Source organism: Pithys albifrons, chromosome Z, assembly GCF_047495875.1.
Source record: "Pithys albifrons albifrons isolate INPA30051 chromosome Z, PitAlb_v1, whole genome shotgun sequence".
Taxonomy (NCBI): Eukaryota; Metazoa; Chordata; class Aves; order Passeriformes; family Thamnophilidae; genus Pithys; species Pithys albifrons.
This window is the reverse complement of record NC_092497.1, coordinates 77,424,001-77,445,268: the sequence shown is the minus strand read 5'-3', so window position 1 is coordinate 77,445,268 and position 21,268 is coordinate 77,424,001.

The following is a 21,268-nucleotide window of genomic DNA, read 5'->3' as shown; positions in this document are numbered from 1 at the left end:
GATTGCTAGCATGTATGTTACTAACAAAGTCTGGTTTACTCAATTTAAAGAGCCTATGCCCATCTATAGTGGCATTCCAGTTGTGTGAATTGTCCTGCCATCTCTGTGATCCTAAGGTGGCCACAGCCCTGTAAATGCACAGGGGAGTTTCTGCCTCCCCTGCCTGTCCCTGGATTATCTGCATAAGTATAGAGGCATTTCAGTGAGGCACACAACAGTGCTGATTCTCCAGAACAGCAGAATATGGTTGATCAGCTGGCACTTTTTTTCATGCCAGTGCTTGACTTCCACTTCACCCTTCTTTTGTAGGTAGCTATGTCTCTTCTGCAGTCATTGGTTTACTGACCCCATCCTCAGCTGTCTTCCTTGTTTGTTGAGGAACATTTGCCTTATAAGAAAACTCAACAAAGATAGTCTGAAATTTAATGTGTGTGAATAGTTTTATCTTTTAATAACACAATGGTGTCATTTTCTTGTACTGGAGAGAAAAATTTTCCATGAAACATGGACGGGAATATTTGTAAAAAGTCATGTACACTTCACAGTATGTCAAAATGCAAGTAGTCCAGAGTAACTGAATTTAAAATGAAGAATAATGGCTCTAGAAAGTATTCAGCCGAGTTGTGAGTTCTGAGCATCTTGTAGCTGTTCTTAAAGTTACATCTGGGTACGCCACAGACAATTTCTAAGGTTTTCCATCTAACCATTTAAATAATACTCATGTTCTTTTCTCATGAATGGCAAGGTAATGAATTTTTTGAGCAAATGATATGTAGGCATTGCCTGCTGTTTTGACCAGCTATTATAGTTTCAAAATATTTATGGAAGTTTTTTCTCTCCCCAACCAACACAGAAGTTTGGGGGATGAAGCCCCTCATTACCTGCTCCCAGAACTAGGTAACAAAGGGATGGCTGATAGCTTTGCATTCCAACTTAAAGGCTGAGGAGAGGACTGGGGGAAGAGATTTTTTCTAAGTTTTTGCCACACTTCTCTCTTGTGGCTGCTGTGTGTGCCAGCCACTGTTTTGCTGGGCTGGTGGAAGCACTGGGATGGAGCTCCTCTGGCTCAGCCCCTCAATTCTGCATGCCCTGTGCCCTTCTTCTAAGAGAGAAGTCACTGCTTCCTGGCTTCACTGCAGACTCCTCAAGGGGCCAACACTCTCTGCAGAGGAGTTGCTGCCCCATTCCGCCCCACCCACCCCCCACCTCCCTGCAACACTTTTTTGTACAAAGGACGGTAGGAGAGGGTCCTTGCACGGCCCACAGGAAAGGTTTCATCACGTCCCTATGGCCGCCATTCCCACATGAGTTTCGGAGCCAGAGCCTCTTCCTGGTTGCCGGCTGTGCCTCACTGGAGCCCTTGAGGGGCTTTTGCAACCCTCCCTCTGCAGGCGTGACATCACCTCCTGCTGTCTGTCAATATAACTGCGCCAAAGGGACAGATAAGGACTTGATTTGTTTGAAAGTTTTGGTTATGGTGTTGCTGTTTGGTCTATTCTGGTTATATATATTTGCAGTAAAAACCTGTTTTCTTCAATGCATTTTCTGATTAAAGTCTCTTAATTTCAAAGGTTGTGGCAGTTTTTGGGAAGAGGTTCCCTTCCCTAAGAGACATCTTAGTTTTCTTTTAAACTGAGACACCAGCTAATGGCAAAATTATTTAAAATATAAGGTGAGAAAAGAATAATATCACCGCTTCCAGAAATTTTTAAAAATATTGCCTGAATGTGGAATAAATTATATAGCAAGAGTATCCACTGTGATATTACTTCAGCAAAGACAGCTTGGGTCATTGTTTTTCTATACTCATGTATTTGGAAAAAAATCAGTATTTTGCTGCTGAGATGGAGTTAGGTCCTTTGCATAATTGACACCATTCAGTCACGAGTTCAAAGTAAAATTCAGATTGGAAATTCATAGTGAGAAAACAAAGATATATACAATACAAAGTAATTGGTTTGACTTGGATCAAGGAGTGTTGTTTTTGTACTTCAGTGTTTGGAAGTTCAGAAAATTTGTTTTCCTTGTCAGTGCTAAAATAACATATGTTTGACATAAAGTACAGAATAGTGGAAAATATGTTCTCATTAGCAGTACCTTGTGAAAATAGAGGAGCAAGTGTCACTGGGTCTGTTATAAGGCTTGTTATTACTTGGAATGTGTGTCCATTGGAAATTTAAATGACTAGTCTACTAATATTTAAATTTGCAGAATTGTCCCTTTAAATTTTTAAAATTCTCTCTCAATTCACCAACAACTTTCTGTCCTCCATCTTTAGTCACAACTACCTTGAATATCTGTGAACACTAGTACTTTTTCAGTGTGAGGGAAGAACAATGCATTTTTTAAATACAACAGTAGTATAGTGATATGGATTGGTGCAGTATACTCAGAAAAGAATCAGGCCAAAAAACAAGTAAGGTTAAGAGAAGGAGCATCTTCCTTATTCCATTGGACAAGATATTGCCCATTATTACTAAATGATTTATGGATCAAAGTATGATAAGATTACTTATGAACCTATGGTGTTGAATCTTTTTGTAGAATTTATGGAGAACTGTTTTACTAGAAAAAACAGAAAGGATTGTAGTAAACTGATACTTTGAGAACTGATCCATAATCTGACTCTTATGGGAGTGACTTGTTGCAAGTGAATGCTGAAGGATATCCTTGACTACAGAACATGTCATTTGGTGGCGGATTCAGACATGAAGAAACATAATCAGAAGGGCAATGAACATCTCATTTCTGTAACTTTTCATGATATACAGCTCTGCTACCCAGAAGGCATTCTTTCTTCCTCCTGCAGAGCTGTTGTTTGCAAACTTTAGTAGTTCCAGTCCCATCCAATTTTGTCAAGTAAGTAAAATATTAGTAGCATTTTTGAAGAAAAAAATTGCTTATCAGTGCTCTGTATTTTAAAAGGTATAATAGTACCACATATTTAAGATGCAGAATTTTCGAGGATAATTCTTTTCATTCTTGGTCTCTAAAATACAATCCCCCCAAGCATCTTATCTCTGTTGGCATTATGGATTCTGCATTTTTGATTCTTTCTGAGTTAGGGTCACAAGAAGCCTTTCAGCCTCAATCACCAAAGCTATCTCCCTGCTGAATACTCTTTACTGTAGGAATATTTTTAAGTGACAGACACCAAACTCTTTACTTTCTCTGACATATATATATTATGTGTATGTGTATTCTAATTAGCAAATTCATCTGTGCTGCACCAAACTAACTCTTATTTCTTTCTTGTATTTCTCTTTCAGCATCATTAGTTGCCTTGCCACTAACCAAACATAGTAGTGGTTAAAAAATAAAAATCCATATCTCACACTAATCAAAAATAAATATGAAATTATCTTGTCTGTGTACAGCAGTTGCAGAGACCCTCAAAACAGAGAAAATAGAATAATTGAAATTAAGGGAAATGGGACCAGCTTAAGTTTGCATTCATCTCACTTCAATGCCACTGGAATTTAAGCATGTTCTTCAGTAGTTTAAAGAAAAAGGTTCTAAACCAAAACTAACTTGAAAAAATTGTAATTGTCTACTATTGCTTGAATGACACTTAGCAGCACCTCTCTTAGCTTATTACTTCTGCTAGTTGGCTTGTTGAAGAACACAGACCAGGTAGAAGTGCTGAGTTATTCTAACATCTATCTTGAGTTAAAACTAGTATCACATGTGCATGACTGAAGGTTTTATTTCAGTCCTTTCCTCAGAAAGTTAAACTTGCAGTTTAACAACTGCTTGTTATCTGTCCATGGATGAAATAGTGAAGGAAATATAAATGCCAAGATGGTCTTTTCTGTGAATTACATAATAAAAGAAGTTCCTTGATCTAGTTACAGAATTTCAGGTCATTCTCAATTATGTTAATTGCTCAGCTGGTAATACAGTAGTAAAAGTCTGTCACTGGACCTAGCCACTAAAAGCTTGAGTAGCCTGAATGCACTTACAAAATAAAAGAGACAAAGAAACCTTAACAACCATTACCTTAGAACGGGTGCACTAATCTAAATAATGAATTTCACAGAAGGTTGTGTTTTCTTTTCAGATTTTATGCAAAGCAAGAGTCACATATTTTGATACAGTATGAAGGAGTTGGGTATCTCATTCCAAGCGATGGTACCCTGCCTTGGGCTGCCACTTTTACCTGTGTGATCTGCAGGCCAGTTCTTGCTAAAAGAAGGTATTGCTGTGGTTGACAGTCACTTTTCCATCCAAATAGTTTCTGAAATGCTGCAGGCCTCAGTCCACCAAGAACCTCTTCTCATTCTCATAAAATCAGGTTTTGGAATAAAAAAGTGAAGGTCTTTGAAATATGTAAAGTCAGATACATTGGGTGCTTAAGGCAATGTTGTCGTTCTATTTCATTATCTGCATAGATATACTTTAAACTCTATAGAATAGCCAGGAAGCTTTCTGTCTTCTTTCTACCTTGTATGTGGTTGTCTCAAACTATGCATCCCTTATAGAGACAAGGTCTGAAGAATGCATTAAAATATATGTGCATAAATGTGATTTTTTTTTTCAATCTCTGTTTGCTTTTTCATATTATTGCATTTTTTTTGAGAACTTGCAGTGAAATGAGCTTTCAGGCTCACATATTTTAGCCTTATGGTCTGTTATACGGAAGATTCTTTTCAAGTTCTGGTAAGAAAACTGCAATCTTTATGCCAGAATGTGATGTGACCATGACAAATACCCACGCTTTAGGTAAATAGTTGTGGTTGTCAAACTTCCTGTGTTTTCTCTGTGAGTATAAAAATGGAAATTTCTGAAGTTTTTGTCACATCTAAACTGTTTAATTTTGAGATTTGGACTGAAGAATAAAGATCTAAAATAGGTACTTGGAAATTTCTAGAAATGCTGTAATGATATCTTGATATGCATTTTTAATACTAACAACCTTTCACTTTGCATCTCAACTAAGACTACATACAAAATTAAATATCTGTAGCTCTTTCTGCAGTAAGTGTGAAAACTAGACTGCACATGGGTGTTTTTCAGGACACAAGTAAAAGTTAATACATACATGACAGGGTTTTTTTTGCTTTTCATATAATTTCCATTCTGTGCACAATCTGGTTTTGCCTTTTGTACAGCTGAGTTATTTGTTAAAACCAAGCACGAGTAAGAGTCAATTCTAACTGTTATGTATGTGCAAGCAATATTCATAAATGGGCAACCCTAAATTTTCTTCTGTCAGTTTCTGTGAAGATGGACATAGAAATGAGCATATCCAAACAGAAATGGATTTAAACCCTCTACCTCCTCAATTTCATTTGAATTTCTCTAGATTATGTTCAGTACATCTCATGGCTCTCCAACACTAAGAAATGCTGTCAGTACCAGTGGAAGAAATTTCTATGGAAAGTGCTGTTTCTATCAAAGATCCTGCATTTAAGTACAGTGATACAGTCCCAAGAAATACTTCAAGCAGAAGCTGAAGTAACTTATCACAGGGAAGTTCCTAGACTCTTTCTTCCTCTCTGAGTAGGAACTGAGATGTGAGCCCTATCAATTCAGACAGACATAAAACTATGCAGACAGATTGTAAATAAACACAAGTACTGTCCTGGAAATGTTTGTACTATGGTGTTCCAGTAACTCTGTCTACTTGGATTTGTAGGACATTGATAAATCAATAGATTCTTGGAACAATGAACAACCATTTTGTGTAGGTAGTAGCTAAACCTCCTCAATCCTTCCAATACTAATAACCTTAAGTGCATGCATAGGACATCAAAGAACAGGTTTTTCAGAGATTACTGTTTTTCTGAATAAAATATAAGGGCACATGTCCCATGGAACCATAAAATTTACCAGCATTGTTATGCTTTGATAAAAATGGTTTTCAAAGGAAGTTGTTTTACTCAAGTAAGTGGGGCTTTGTCCCAAAACAAGGCTGTTTAGTGAGTTTCTGGGCTTTGGTAGTAGTTCCAGTTTGCTTTTGAAAGGCATTCAGGTTCCTAGCAGGACAGCCAGAGGCCCAAGATCTCTTGATAGCATGCCTGCTTAAATATAGGAGAGGTTATTTTTAGTCATGTTTCAGTTATGCAGCCCTCTACTGGTTATGTTTCTTTCTAAATTTGAAATTAAAAACAGTATTGTGAATCTCAAATGGTACATTAGGGCTTATAACTTCTATCTCCTAGTTTCTCCCATTATAATATATAACACCATGATGAATGCGTCTCTGAAGACTGAAATGTTTGAAGGGTGCTCTGGAGCTCCAGGTATGCTGATGCATGGCCAATGCATACATGTTTTGGGACTCTTTATAACTTATATACGTTGACATGCATCTGTACCTTGCTGGCATCACAAAAATTCCCTCATCTACATCTAGGTACCTTCTTTCTACAGTGAAGGTACCTAAAGCTTCCTAAAGCTGCTACCCATGTAGTCCTATGTGGTGAAAAGAGCAGAGACTGAAAGTCAGGCAATGAGAATGAGTTGAGATCTTGATTGTATCCTGATGTCCCAGTCCTGGCTTGCTTATCATCACTGAAAAACACATACTCTGTTCCCTGGATCCACATTAACTTATTAACTGAAGCAGCTAGTCTGTGGTTATGAAGAGTGCTGCTTTTACTGATACCTTAATTAGCACCTATCGCCAGCATAATATTCACTTTATCTCAGTCTAGGTTTGAAGTTGACACATGGTTATACTTCAAGAGAAGAGATGGTTATTTTCTAAATCTATTTTGAAATTTAAAAAATTGCACATTTAAGGTCACACAAGGTTTGGACTATATGGAGGATTTTACTGTACATGGTGCAGAAGGAGAGATTAGGTGCTGAGACCAAGGCAGAATTTTCCCCCTTGTGGAAAGAAGACAGAACTAACTGCTTGACAAGGAACTACCTGTAACTGCCATGAAAGGAGCTTGTAAAGTTGATGGGACTCTGGGCCGGCACAGCTATGGGATTGTGACAGTAAAATTCTGCTGCTTTTGTTTGAGTCATCCCGCATTTGAGATAGCGTGAGTTTCTTTGCAAATGAACAAGATTGGCCAAAAGCACTCCAAACCCTTCAATTAGATGGTAGTAAATTACAAAACTTCAAACCTTTGACTTTCCTCTCCAGCTGAGGGAGTAAGCACCAACTTTGTCTGAATCTTTTAGCAAATGTCCAAAAGTAAACAACTTTCTGGCAGGTATGTGGAAGCAGGCCTTGCCATGATCAAAACTGGATCTAGGAACAGCAGCATCACATGTGCGAGATGGAGAAGCTGACAGAGGTGTGTGAGTTTGCATTTTCTGGGTTATCAAGAAGAAATGGGTACATCTGCTGAAACAGTTCCCTTCTGTATGGATGCTCCCACCCTTACGTATCAAACCCATTCACAGAGCAATTTATATCCGCTGTGAATGTATATAAACCCTGGTAGTGTTGTGTTATGTAATGGTTTGTATTGATACAGCGTTGAACCTTTTTCTCTCTCCCTTCTGTTCTGTGGCTGTAGAAATAACCTTCTAACTGACCTGAATCTGTGAAATAGACTGTTTGCACCATGTATCTCGTGTAAGAATGAAAGTGTAATAATTTAGACCACTTTTTAACAATTCATGTTCTGTTGTACTTCAAGCCTGGGAATTTCTGACCAGATGAACTCAACCCTATGAATCCATGCAGAATGCCTCTTGCTCAAAAATCAAGCTGTGTTTTGTAATCTGCTTACCAGATTTGTTCTAAATATTTGTTTTGTCTTTTGGAGGAAGACTATTAGTTTGAGGTATTTCTTTTCAATCTCATCCTAGACTGCTCTTTTCTAATGATCAGATGCCAAAATGCAATATGCAGTATAAGATCAGAAGGTTCTAGAAGCTATGTTAAAAACATTTGATCTGTTAGAGCTTAAAGGAAAGAACTTGATGGGACCATCAAGTATGGTCTGGTTATGCCACAGTATATTCCCAGATGTACTTGTTGACAAAATGTAATTGTTGACAAATAATTTGTTGCTACACTTCAACTGCACTTCATGTAGAATAATCCAATAGTCTGGGCTTTCAGATGCATTCCTGTGGCTTTCAGAAGGGTGGTGTATTTATCATGCCAGATAGAGCCCCAGTGATTGTTGAAGTGGGACATGGGTGGGTCTCTTCTACTTGAAATAGTGAGCGAGTGGGTGTTTGAGAGTTACTCAAGATAGCAAGAGACACAGCTGTCCGCAGCTGCTCCTGCCTAGGAGGAAGAGAGGAAAGGGGAAACATGCCAACCTGGAGCAGCTATTTGCCTGGCCTTAAGGCTGGTATCTGTTGCTGTAGAACCAAGCTCAAGAGTAGCTCAGGAGTAGCTCAGTCTAAGAGCAAGGGCAGAGAATGGATGGACCAGACATGCCCTTCTATGTTGGTTGTGCTCATTAATAAATACTTAAGGAATATCACTGATCTAATGCCCTACAAGATAACTGTCTGATCCCAGTGTGAATACTTCAACCAGCTAGTTTATCATATCAGGAAATATGTTGCTGTGTGTAAAACAAAAACAACTATTCAACAGTGCTTCTATTCAAAATTAATTTAACATATAAATTTTTTTTTATTCTCTCTTCTCCTTTCTTTCTAGTTCAGAGGGTAAGGTTAATTACAGGCATGTCTGAAGCTGCAGAGAGTACTCAGGGAGTTTGCTCATCACCACTCTGTCTCAGAGGGTGGTCCTGTGGTGTAAAGGAGAGCACTCTGGACTCTGAATCCCAAGGTCCTGAGTTCAAGTCTCAGTGGGGACCGTCTCCTGACAGTGAAATGTCTCCCTGACATCCGATCCCGTCAGATCTCAGATGTTCAGCAGGGTCAGCCCTACTTGGTACCAGGTGCTGGAGACAGTCCTGGGTGCTGGAGACAGTCCCAAGGGCTTCACTGTCACTGTCCTCGCTCGCTCAACTGTGGCAAATGAACCTTAGGACTTAAACGGTGGGGCCAGTTCTGCGCACGCTGTGCCTCACCTAAAAATTCCACTGTGCAGGCTCAAAGGGCACACCCATGTGGGGAGAGCCCTTCCCAAGTCTTCATTCACGAAGTCTGGCCATACATACATACTCTGTCTCAGGTAGGTGATAGTCTCCAGAGATAAACTAAACCACAGTCATAAACATCCCTGGAATGCACAAATGTCCATATGAGATCACAGAGAATGTTGAAGAAAGTTGCCCCTCATGCTAGAATATGGTCCATTGCCTATTTAAATTAAATTTAATTCTGAAAAGAGGATTCATGTGAGATTTAAACAGTTGAAGAAAGATTTTTAGCACAGCCATGAAATTTATCTTTCCCTCTTGACATTGATCTCACCACAACTATTACATTGATCTCCAGGGACATTGTTTTCTCAGTTTATTCCCAGTTTCTTGTTGAGAACATTTTCAGAATTTATGTAAATAATAACCATATTTTAGAAGAAAATACGTTGCAAAATATGTACTATTATGTAGCAATATAACTATTACCCATCCCGTGTAAAATGTACCAGTCTAAGCATTTTGATCAACATGCTCAGAAATTATGATTCTTATAATTGAATATTGCAAGCGTGGACCAGCAATATTCCTGCATTATTTTGCACCAGGTGGAAATCTTCAGCTGGGCAGCTATAGACTACAATAACAGCAAAAGCAAATTGATGGAAGTACCAATGATCAAAAGCAGAATGCTTTTTCTCTTAGGATTCATAACTGCAAAAATAAATGGAAAGGCATTATTTTTACTATGAAACCAACAAATAAATTCACAAATAGTAACTATAAGCACAACAAAACCAGCAGATTCCAGGTCACTTATGAGAAACAATGAAGAAATTGATTTTTTGATTTAGTCATGTGAAAAACCTTTCCTTTCAAATATTAGAATCTGTAAAGCTGTAAACTAGTCAGGGAAATGCTGGCTTAAATGTTATCCCAAGCAAAAGTGGCTCAGGAATTCTGTTATTCAAAATATTGTGGTAAATTTTATCATTTCCCAGCTTCAGGGAAGGCAAGGCAGTAACTAAAGACAGAATTATTTTCTTCTGCTTGCGTGTTTGTTTGTTTTGACTTTCTTCTCCTGTAGATGAATCTGCCTACTTTCTGTGATTGTTAAGATAATTTTTTATTCAAATACCTAATTTAACAAAAGCTGGTGAGCATTCTTTACTATTTGGTCATTGACTATTTTTTAAATTTTCTAATCTTGTTTAGTTAAATCTGCTGAAGTTTAATTCTAAATTGAAGGGTTTATTTGATAACAAAATATAAAAATGACACTTGTGCCTCTCTGGTCACATCCACCCAAGTATCATTATTATCAAAACAGCAGTCATCCCAACATCCTGTAAAGCAGCTGATATGATCGATATTAATTGTACTGAGACAGAAAGCAAGATATTATGGAAGTGTCTGGAAAGGTTGCCTGTGAAATCTGCAGTAGCGCCAGAACCTGAACACAAATGGTTGTGTAATTTGATTCTTAAGCCGATGGTCACCAAACTATGGCTCTGAATGCACTGAACAATAACAGTAAATACAGATAATTCACAAACCCATAGTGTCTTAAAATCTTTCCTGTTGGAAAAACTCATTTAAGGGATTGCAAAATTTATGCTGTCTTTGTCTGAAATATCTGGAAAGCACCATCTTTTCCTGTTAGTATGAAACATAATATAGGCAAAAGTCCTGTGGCTGGTAATTGTTAAATGAGTTTGTGCCTTCATGCATATGTACTTTTCTCTTCAGAGATGAATGAAAAACACTATTATAGCATGGGGTGTTAATTACATGTTCACATCACAGAATATATGCATATTCTAAAAAAAAAGAGGAGAGGAAATATATATTTCAAGAAATATTACATGGTTCTAATACATGAAAAGAACATTTACTTCAAGAAAGATGAAGAAGTTCCATTGCACACATGACAGCAGACATAATGGAGAACATGGGAAGGATGCAGAATCACTACAAGAATCTTCTAGGACCATTTAAAGAGACAGGAATTTTGGCCAGTTATCTTAATGATGTACTTAAATACTCTTGTGCTTTGGTTACTGCACCTATTTTTTGGGGCATGTTCTCCTCTCCTTCTCTGAGAGTCTTGCCCAGGCAGATTATTCGTAAAAGCAATTTGTACCTATGGTTTTAATCTCTGTGAGAGATGGAGCCAGAGTTGTTGGGTGGGAGGGAAAGCAGCAGTACCTGGGCCAGCAGAGCAGAAGCTGAGCAGTAGGCAACCAACTTTTGGACAGAGAGCTTAGGCTGGATTGAGAAGACAAGGAAAGACTGGCAACTCAGGATGAGGAATCTAGGGATACTTTTGAAAGGAATGAGGTGATCCAGAGTGAGAGAAATTGATTTTTTTTTCCTGCAGCCGTATAATTCTGAGTTGAGATACACAAGCAGTCTAAGGATAAGCAGGGACTGGAGCAGAATGAGCTGGGGGCTGTGTGTTATGTGAGGGTCTAGGAGGGATGGGGTTACACTGGAACAGCTTCACTCTATTCCTACTCAGACAACTAGGCATTCTAAGGTTTGTGGACCAGAGACAAACCCCATAACTTGATGAAACACCCAATAAAGGCAGGTGACCAGATACCACCTTTACTTCTTTTTTGATACTGTAAACTTGTTCTGTCACCAGTATATATGTCAGGAAGGAGCCATGAGGTAATTGCAGCACCAGCTAACAGCCACTGAATACACAAAGAATGTTTTTCTGGCTGTTTGTCACGTTGTGGGTGGACCCGGAGGACTCTCTTGCCCAGAAGAAACACTGAGGCCAACAAATAACTTTCAGGGCAACTCTGGTTTGGCAGATGGGGTGCTTCTCTGGTCACCTGATCTGCAGTGCTGAGCTGTGGCAGTGCGAGGGTGTGCAGGGGGTACAGGTGCTGTACTGCTCATTGTTGAGCCCCGGGGTTATCACCACATAAACCCAAGCACTGCTATGCTTACGTCAGTGTGACATCATTCCTTTGGCTGAGCTCTGGCAATTGTGTAGAAGTGGACATGAAGTAGTTTCTTTTGCTTTAACCTGACTGCCTTCATCTAGAGATACACGATTGCTAACATTTTTCTCTCTTTAAATATTTTATACCTGTAACATAATATCCAACAAAATAAAGATACCTATTTTTAAAATATGCTTGCATTCTCCTTTATTGTGCTATCCTGAAAGACAAGCTGCCTGAATGGTTTATTTTTGTGCACACTGATCAGTTGAAGAGTCCTCTAAACTGCCCATCTTACCTTTCCAACAGTCAGTTGCATCTTCCAAGCACTATTTGTTGTATGAACAAGTTGTGGCTCATTCTCAGCATGTGTCCTCCATCTCAAATAACTTGAGAGTTCAAACAAGAACTTTGATAGAGAAAGATTTTACTTAGTCAGTGCAGTTCCTACCAATATTTATACATACACATACATGTGCACACACACACAGACATACAAACACACATATACCTAGGGGAGAAAAACAAGCCATTCTAAAACTAGAATATATGTCCTGGTTCAGCAGGAGGGACCAGCTAACCCTGTGTGGGGGTGATCAAAGCTGTATATTCTACCCCCTCTATTCATTCCCCAAGGTCAATGGGCCATTAGCAGCAGCTGCCCAGGGAGCCATTATCACTTCACACCCAGCCTGAGGGGGGCGGAGCTGCCAATGGGCCATCAACAGTTCAACACCCCCTGGCTCCCAGAGTTAATCACCCATTGTGTGAGTCCCCGCCCAGGGGGAGGGACTGAGAACTCCCTGAGGGTACATAAGTGGTGTGTAAGAAGACCTCGGGAACTTCTCGTGGGATCCAGAGGAGCAGCAGGACCTTGACAGGAGGAGATCCCCGCTCTCGCCCAGACCACAGCCCTCGCCTGCACCAACAGGTTTTTCTTTTCCTTTTGCTCTGGACTTGGGGGAACCACAGGGGTCTCAGCACAAGGGCAAACAAACCCCCTTGGGTTTGTGCCCCAGGACACTGGGTTATACTGCTGGGGTTTTGTGAGTTGAAAGCAATTTCCCTTGTGTGTCAGTGTTGTTATTGTAATATTATTATTAAATTTTAGGTCTGACTTATAATCTCTCTCGTGGTGAGTTCATTTCCCCTGCTGGTTCACCTTTAAACCAGCACATCTTTTGGCGCCCAACGTGGGGCCACGAGAGAGAAGTCAGAATTACAATTTCATTTTGTGTATTTGGATACAGAAACTCCCTGACTGCCATGTTGCTTGATGTATTCATGTGGATGGTGTATCTGGGCCTGTTCATATTTCGACACATGGGGAACCATGTGCCTATTTTGATGCTCTCTTTAATACCAGGGAGAAGGATCAAAATTGCTTTATTAATATACTATGTTTATTTTGTCATAACATCAGAAGCAATGAATTTCATTGTGAATATATATTCAGTCTGGTGTGCCTGTCCTGGTTTGGGTTGTTACCTCTGGGGTCTCATTAAAAATAGCACCCAGACTGTGGGGAAAACAGGTGGAGATGGTTACTTCCACCTTTTCACCTCTGCTTCAACAATTATTGAAAATATTGAGCTTCCTTCTGATGCTAGGGACAGTATAATCCTACTGTTAGTGCTGTTAGTGTTGCTTTGTCTCCTCTGTACTGTATACACCATGTTTAGGGTCAGAACTGGGCTTTCTAAGGAGACTTGCTGGAGGCCTGTCCTGGGAGCGGATGATGTTGAGTGGCACGGGAAGTGGGAAGATATGGGCCAGTATTTGGAGACGTTTTGTCCTCAAATGATCTGGAAATTCACCCCAGAACAACTGCAGGATCCTGCCAAAATGCTAAGCTATGTGAAAGGAAGATGCTGTGGTAGTCCCAGAGATGTGCAGCTCACAGCAACCTGCTGGGCCCTGGCCACTGCCTACCGCACACTGCTTGGTGTGGTACAGCATCATCAGGAGGAGGAGAAAAGGAGCAAATCCACAGGCACCATGTCCACCCAAACCACGGCTGAGCCAGAGAGGAAGAGAGATACATCAACTAGCACCATGTCCACCCAGACCATGACTGAGCCAGAGAGGAAGAGAGGTACATCAACCAGCACCATGTCTACCCAAACCATGGCTGAGTCAGAGAGGAGAAGAGATACATCAACCAGCACCATGCCCACACAAACCACAGCTGAGGCAGAGAGAAAGGGAAACAAATCAACCAGCACCATGTCCACACAAACCATGGAGGAGCCAGAAGGACAACAGAAACCGATAGCAGTTGCCCCTGTCCAGAAAAGAAAATCAAAGACCAAATCAGTTCGTATAGTGAATGACGAGGAAGAGTCAGGACCTTCATCTCAAGCAGAAGAAATGGAGCCAGAAATAATCACCCGGTCCCTATCCCTGGGAGAGCTGCGTGAGCTCCGGAGAGAGTTCACACGACAGGCAAATGAGTCCATCTTGACCTGGCTACTTCGAATCTGGGATGCTGCAGCCAATGATACAATTCTAGATGGGAGTGAGGCAAGGCAGCTGGGATCCTTTTCTCGAGATGTTGTCATTGATCAGGGCATTGGAAAGAGACAGGAAACTCTCAGCCTCTGGCGGCGACTGTTGTCAAGCGTGAGGGAGAGATTTCTTTGTAAGGAGGACCTCCACGTACAGCAAGGACAGTGGAACACGATGGAACAAGGTATCCGGTGCTTAAGGGAATTAGCCGTACTGGAGATAATCTTTTCAGAGGATGAGAGATTCCCTAAAAGTCCAGATGGTGTCCAGTGCACATCCCAGATGTGGCTAAAATTTGCACGACTTGGGCCAGAAATGTATTCTCACTACCTTGCAACATTGCAGTGGAGAGAGGGAGAAGACAAGGTGGGTGCACTGGTCAGCAAACTCAGGATTTATGAAGACACTGTCACTGCTCCATTACGAGCCCACGTCTCAGCTGTGGAAACAAAACTGGCTGAACTGGAAGAGAAGATTAAGGAAGGACTCTTCCATATCTCTCCAGAACAAACGAGAGTCTCTGCCATCAGAAGCAGGCGTCTTCCAGCTAAGGAGAAAGGGTACACTCCACGCGGCAATCTGTGCTTTTTACCTCCATGAGCATGGAGAAGATATGAGGAAGTGGGATGGGAAACCCACCTCTTCCTTAGCAGCTCGGGTACGTGAATTGCAAAGAGGCACAACTAACACAGGGAATTCTTCAAGCTTGAAGGCTGCTCCGGTCTCTCGTGGGCAAGGCTCCAGACAGTATAGAAATGATGATGTTATGCCCGATCCTCTTGAAGGAACCTCCCGGTCATATTCACAGGGAGAGCGCAGTGAATACCATGACCAGAGCTAGGGGGGCCCTGCCTCTAGCCAGGTAGAGGAGAGGGACAATCGGGTTTATTGGACTGTGTGGATTCGGTGGCCTGGCTCATCAGACCCACAGAAATACAAAGCTTTAGTGGACACTGGCGCACAATGCACGTTGATGCCATCAGGATACGTCGGGGCAGAATCCATCTCTATTTCTGGGGTAACAGGGGGATCCCAACAGCTGACTGTACTGGAAGCTGAAGTCAGCTTGACTGGGAAGGAATGGCATAGACACCCCATTGTGACTGGTCCAGAAGCCCCATGTATCCTTGGCATAGACTACCTGAGGAATGGATATTTCAAAGACCCAAAGGGACTGCGTTGGGCCTTTGGCATAGCTGCTGTGGAGACAGAGGAAATCAGACAGCTGAGCACCTTGCCTGGCCTCTCAGAGGACCCTTCTGCTGTGGGACTGCTGAAAGTTGAAGAACAATTGGTACCGCTGGCCACAGCCACAGTGCACCGTCGGCAATACCGCACTGACCGAGACTCTGTGACCCCCATACACAAGATGATTCGTGAGCTGGAGAGCCAAGGGGTGGTCAGCAAGACTCACTCACCCTTTAATAGCCCCATATGGCCAGTACGAAAGTCCAGTGGAGAGTAGAGGCTGACGGTGGATTTCCGTGGCCTCAATGAGGTCACACCCCCCCTGAGTGCCGCTGTGCCGGACATGCTGGAGCTTCAGTATGAGCTGGAGTCCAAGGCAGCCAAGTGGTATGCCACCATCGACATTGCCAATGCCTTTTTCTCCATTCCGTTGGCAGCAGAGTGCAGGCCGCAGTTCGCTTTCACCTGGAAGGGGGTGCAGTACACCTGGAATCGACTGCCCCAGGGGTGGAAACACAGTCCCACCATTTGCCATGGACTGATCCAGACTGCGTTGGAAAAGGGTGAGGCTCCAGAACACCTACAGTACATCGATGACATCATTGTATGGGGGAACACAGCAGGGGAGGTTTTTGAGAAAGGAAAGAAGATAATCCAGATTCTCCTAAGAGCTGGTTTTGCCATTAAACGAAGTAAGGTCAAGGGACCTGCTCAGGAAATTCAGTTCCTAGGAGGGAAGTGGCAAGACGGGCGTCGTCAGATTCCAACAGAGGTGATCAACAAAATAGCAGCTATGTCCCCACCGACCAGCAAGAAGGAAACTCAGGCTTTCCTAGGTGCCGTGGGCTTTTGGATGATGCATATCCCTGAGTACAGCCAGATTGTAAGCCCTCTCTACCTTGTGACACGGAAGAAAAATGATTTCCAGTGGGGCCCTGAACAACAACAAGCCTTTGAGCAGATTAAACAGGAGATTACCCATGCAGTAGCCCTTGGGCCAGTCAGGACAGGACAGGATGTGAAGAATGTGCTCTACACTGCAGCCGGGGAGAATGGCCCATCCTGGAGCCTCTGGCAGAAAGTACCTGAGGAGACTCGAGGACGACCGCTGGGATTCTGGAGTCGGGGATACAAAGGATCTGAGGCCAGCTACACCCCAACTGAGAAAGAGATCCTGGCAGCTTATGAAGGAGTTCGAGCTGCCTCAGAAGTGATTGGCACTGAGGCACAGCTCATCCTGGCACCCCGACTACCAGTGTTGGGCTGGATGTTCAAAGGAAAAGCTCCTTCTACCCATCACGCCACTGATGCCACATGGAGTAAGTGGATCGCTCCGATCACGCAGCGAACCCGGATAGGGAATCCTAATCGCCCTGGGATTTTGGAAATCATCACCAACTGGCCAGAAGGTGAGAGTTTCGAATTGTCCTCTGAAGGAGAAGAGGAGCAGGTGACACGAGCTGAGGAGGCCCCACCATATAACCAGCTACCAGAAGAGGAGAAGCGATATGCTCTCTTCACAGATGGCTCTTGCCGCATTGTAGGGACAAGCCGGAAATGGAAAGCAGCTGTATGGAGTCCTACACGTCGAGTTGCAGAAGCGACTGAAGGACAAGGTGGATCAAGTCAGGTCGCAGAGCTGAAAGCTGTTCAGCTGGCTTTGGATATCGCCGAACGAGAGAAGTGGCCAAGACTCTACCTTTACACTGACTCGTGGATGGTGGCCAATGCTCTGTGGGGATGGCTGGAGCGCTGGAGAAAGGCCGGCTGGCAGCGCAAAGGGAAACCCATCTGGGCGGCTGAGATGTGGCAGGACATCGCTGCCCGGGTAGAGAAGCTGAGCGTGAAGGTCCGTCACGTAGATGCTCATGTACCCAAGAGCCGGGCTAATGAGGAGCATCGTAACAACGAGCAGGTGGATCGAGCTGCCAGGATCGAAGTTTCTCAGGTAGATCTGGATTGGCAGCATAAAGGTGAATTGTTTCTAGCCCGATGGGCCCATGATGCCTCTGGTCATCAGGGCAGAGATGCGACATACAGATGGGCTCGTGACTGAGGGGTGGATCTAACCATGGACAGTGTCTCACAGGTTATCCATGACTGTGACACATGTGCTGCCATCAAGCAGGCCAAGCGGGTGAAGCCTCTATGGTATGGTGGACTGTGGTCGAAATACAGGTATGGGGAAGCCTGGCAAGTTGACTACATCACACTTCCCCAGACACGCCAAGGCAAGCGCTATGTGCTGACCATGGTAGAGGCAACCACTGGATGGCTGGAGACATACCCCGTATCTCACGCCACTGCCCGGAATACCATCCTGGGCCTTGAGAAACAAGTCCTGTGGAGACACGGCACCCCAGAGAGAATAGAGTCTGACAACGGCACCCACTTCAAGAACAGCCTCATAGACACCTGGGCCAGAGAGCACGGCATTGAGTGGGTGTATCATATCCCCTACCACGCTCCAGCTGCCGGGAAAGTTGAGCGATGTAATGGACTGCTGAAAACAACCTTGAAGGCGTTGGGTGGGGGAACTTTCAAACACTGGGAGCTGCATTTGGCAAAGGCCACCTGGTTGGTCAACACCCGGGGCTCCATCAATCGAGCTGGCCCTGCCCAATCAGAACTCTTGAATACTGTAGATGGAGATAAAGTCCCTGTGGTCCATATGAGAGGTATGTTAGGAAAGACTGTTTGGGTTAGTCCCACCTCAAACAAAGGCAAACCCATCCGAGGGATTGTCTTTGCTCAAGGACCTGGTTGCACTTGGTGGGTAATGCAAAAAGATGGAGAAACACGATGTGTACCACAAGGGACTTTTGAGCGAGAAGAGTTTGTAATGTTTCATCGTATATATGTGTATATATATGTATAGGTAAAAAGGGGATTAATTTGGGAATGACTAGATGGAGTAGAATTAGGGGCGGATAATGTCCTAGTTCAGCAGGAGGGACCAGCTAACCCTGTGTGGGGGTGATCAAAGCTGTGTATTCTACCCCCTCTATTCATTCCCCAAGGTCAATGGGCCATTAGCAGCAGCTGCCCAGGGAGCCATTATCACTTCACACCCAGCCTGAGGGGGGCGGAGCTGCCAATGGGCCATCAACAGTTCAACACCCCCTGGCTCCCAGAGTTAATCACCCATTGTGTGAGTCCCCGCACAGGGGGAGGGACTGAGTGCTCCCTGAGGGTACATAAGTGGTGGGTAAGAAGACCTCGGGAACGTCTCGTCGGATCCAGAGGAGCAGCAGGACCTTGACAGGAGGAGATCCCCGCTCTCGCCCAGACCACAGCCCTCGCCTGCACCAACAGGTTTTTCTTTTCCTTTTGCTCTGGACTTGGGGGAACCACAGGGGTCTCAGCACAAGGGCAAACAAACCCCCTTGGGTTTGTGCCCCAGGACACTGGGTTATACTGCTGGGGTATTGTGAGTTGAAAGCAATTTCCCTTGTGTGTCAGTGTTGTTATTGTAATATTATTATTAAATTTTAGGTCTGACTTATAATCTCTCTCGTGGTGAGTTCATTTCCCCTGCTGGTTCACCTTTAAACCAGCACACTAGTTTAATGTATTCTTGTGTAGTTTTGCTGTGGTTGACAGCTACTTTTCACAGTGAATGACAAGAGCTGGGAATATTTTTCTTGTGTTGAGAAGAGAATGTTTATTAATGGTTAACATCCTAGCAGCCATGTTACTGTAACTGTCCTGTATATGGTGTTGTGAGTAAACCACCTGCAGGGCAGTGTGCCTCCTTCATAGAGATACATAGAGATTATCTCTCATTTTTTGCCATTACAACCATCAGAAACATCTAGGCACGGGTAACACACTGCTTTGCTTTAGGCAAAACCAAGCTAAACTGTCCTCTGACTTCCTGTCTTCAGCCTGTCCTCTCCTTCTTGTTTCTGGTCCTTCTTATTCATACTCAGTTTACCAGTTGAATAGTTCATCTTTTGCAGTGTTCTCTGGAAAGATCTAGACAAAAATCTGAATTGGCTTTCTTTATAAAATGAGACTCCTCAGGAAGGTCTGTTGTTAACATCTACAACCATCACAGTAGACCAGTCACCCACTCTATAACAAGTATTTTCAATAAATCGTTTATAAGTCATCTGAAATTAACTCCAACTCACCTTCGTTCAAATATGAATACTTGATGTAAACAGAACAGAAGAGACATTTTAAAGTAAAGGACTCCGAGCCAGATTTGACTCTCAGTAGCATAGTTCTGTGTCATAGTTCTTAGGCTAAAACAGTAAAAAGTGGTGCTTGTCCCTGTGTTCTTCCAGTAAAGAGAATTCTGACCTCAAATATCTGGCATTCACAGGGATGCTTTTGAGCTATAGCCTCAGGGGTATAGCCCTAGCCAAAACACTAAATTTTTTAATAAAGGCTAAATCCCAGTCCTGCACTATGCCACAAATTCTAGACTCTGAATGACCAGAGAAAACGGAATGAAAACGTCAGAAGGTTTAAGAGTTTGCTGTGATGAGACTCGCCAGATTAACAAACCGGGCCGGCGTCAGTGCTGGAGCTTGGCTGCTTTCCACTTCAGCGTTTTCCCACGAGAGGGCAATGTAATCCCTACCTTCCGTCCTTCGGTAGCAGAACACATCTAGAGCTTTGACACTCCACACATTGCCTCCTCCACTGACAACTCCATATTATCTGTGCTGAATTGTTCTTACATAAATAGATCTATTTAACGTTGTGGTTATTAATCTTCAATAAATGGTCTACCACTTTTAGGCAAAGACTGGAACATTAGTAACTGGGAGGCTGCTCGCTGAAGCATTGTAAGATGAAAAATTGTTAGTGCTTATGTGAGCCTTGAACTTGTGTGTTCCCTGAAAATATTTTCATTTACTTTCGAGATATGTTTATAAGAGGAAAGCAGCTTTAGACTTTAGTGCTAGCCTGCTATATTTTATCAACACAATTATTAAGCAGATGAAAGGAATATGAGCCCAACATGTAATTGTTACTGATGGAGAGTTGTAGGGGGAAGAGTTTAAGAAGCAGATAGGAATTACTGTTCTGTGATTTGGCAAGTCATCAGTGCACTGGTACACACTTATGTAAGTTGTCCTGTAAACCAACCTCATGTTTCATTACTCTGCTCTAAGGGCTCTTCATATGTAACAGGAAAAAACTGTGTGTTTGCCTTTTGAATCCAAGGTGAGTTAGTTGTCCCCTACCCACAACCCCCATACCTATCAGTTTGAAGATTACAGTTTTTGGAGCTGGTAAAAACTTCTTTTTGCCTTTACAGGCAGACAGGACAAGATAGCAACATAATCCATCCCAGTGATACCAGGTTTTTTGCCATCTGGTGTGTCAGCAGTGCAAGCACAATATTGCAACATCCAACTCCTCCACATCATTCTCTCCTTACCACAGCAGCAGAAAGGATAAATGGTATTCCAGAAGAAACACCTCAGCAGAAATCCATGCCAGAGTTACTTCTCTGCATCTCACAGAAGTTCTTTAATATCTTTCAGGAACTGAGTGTACATGAATTACCCAAGAGAGTGTGTGTCATGTCCAGCGATAGGTATCAGGGCTTTCTGGCTCCAGGCCTTCTGTTTTGACACAGCCCTTTGGAAAGGAAACTGTAGACCTATCCAGATGGTT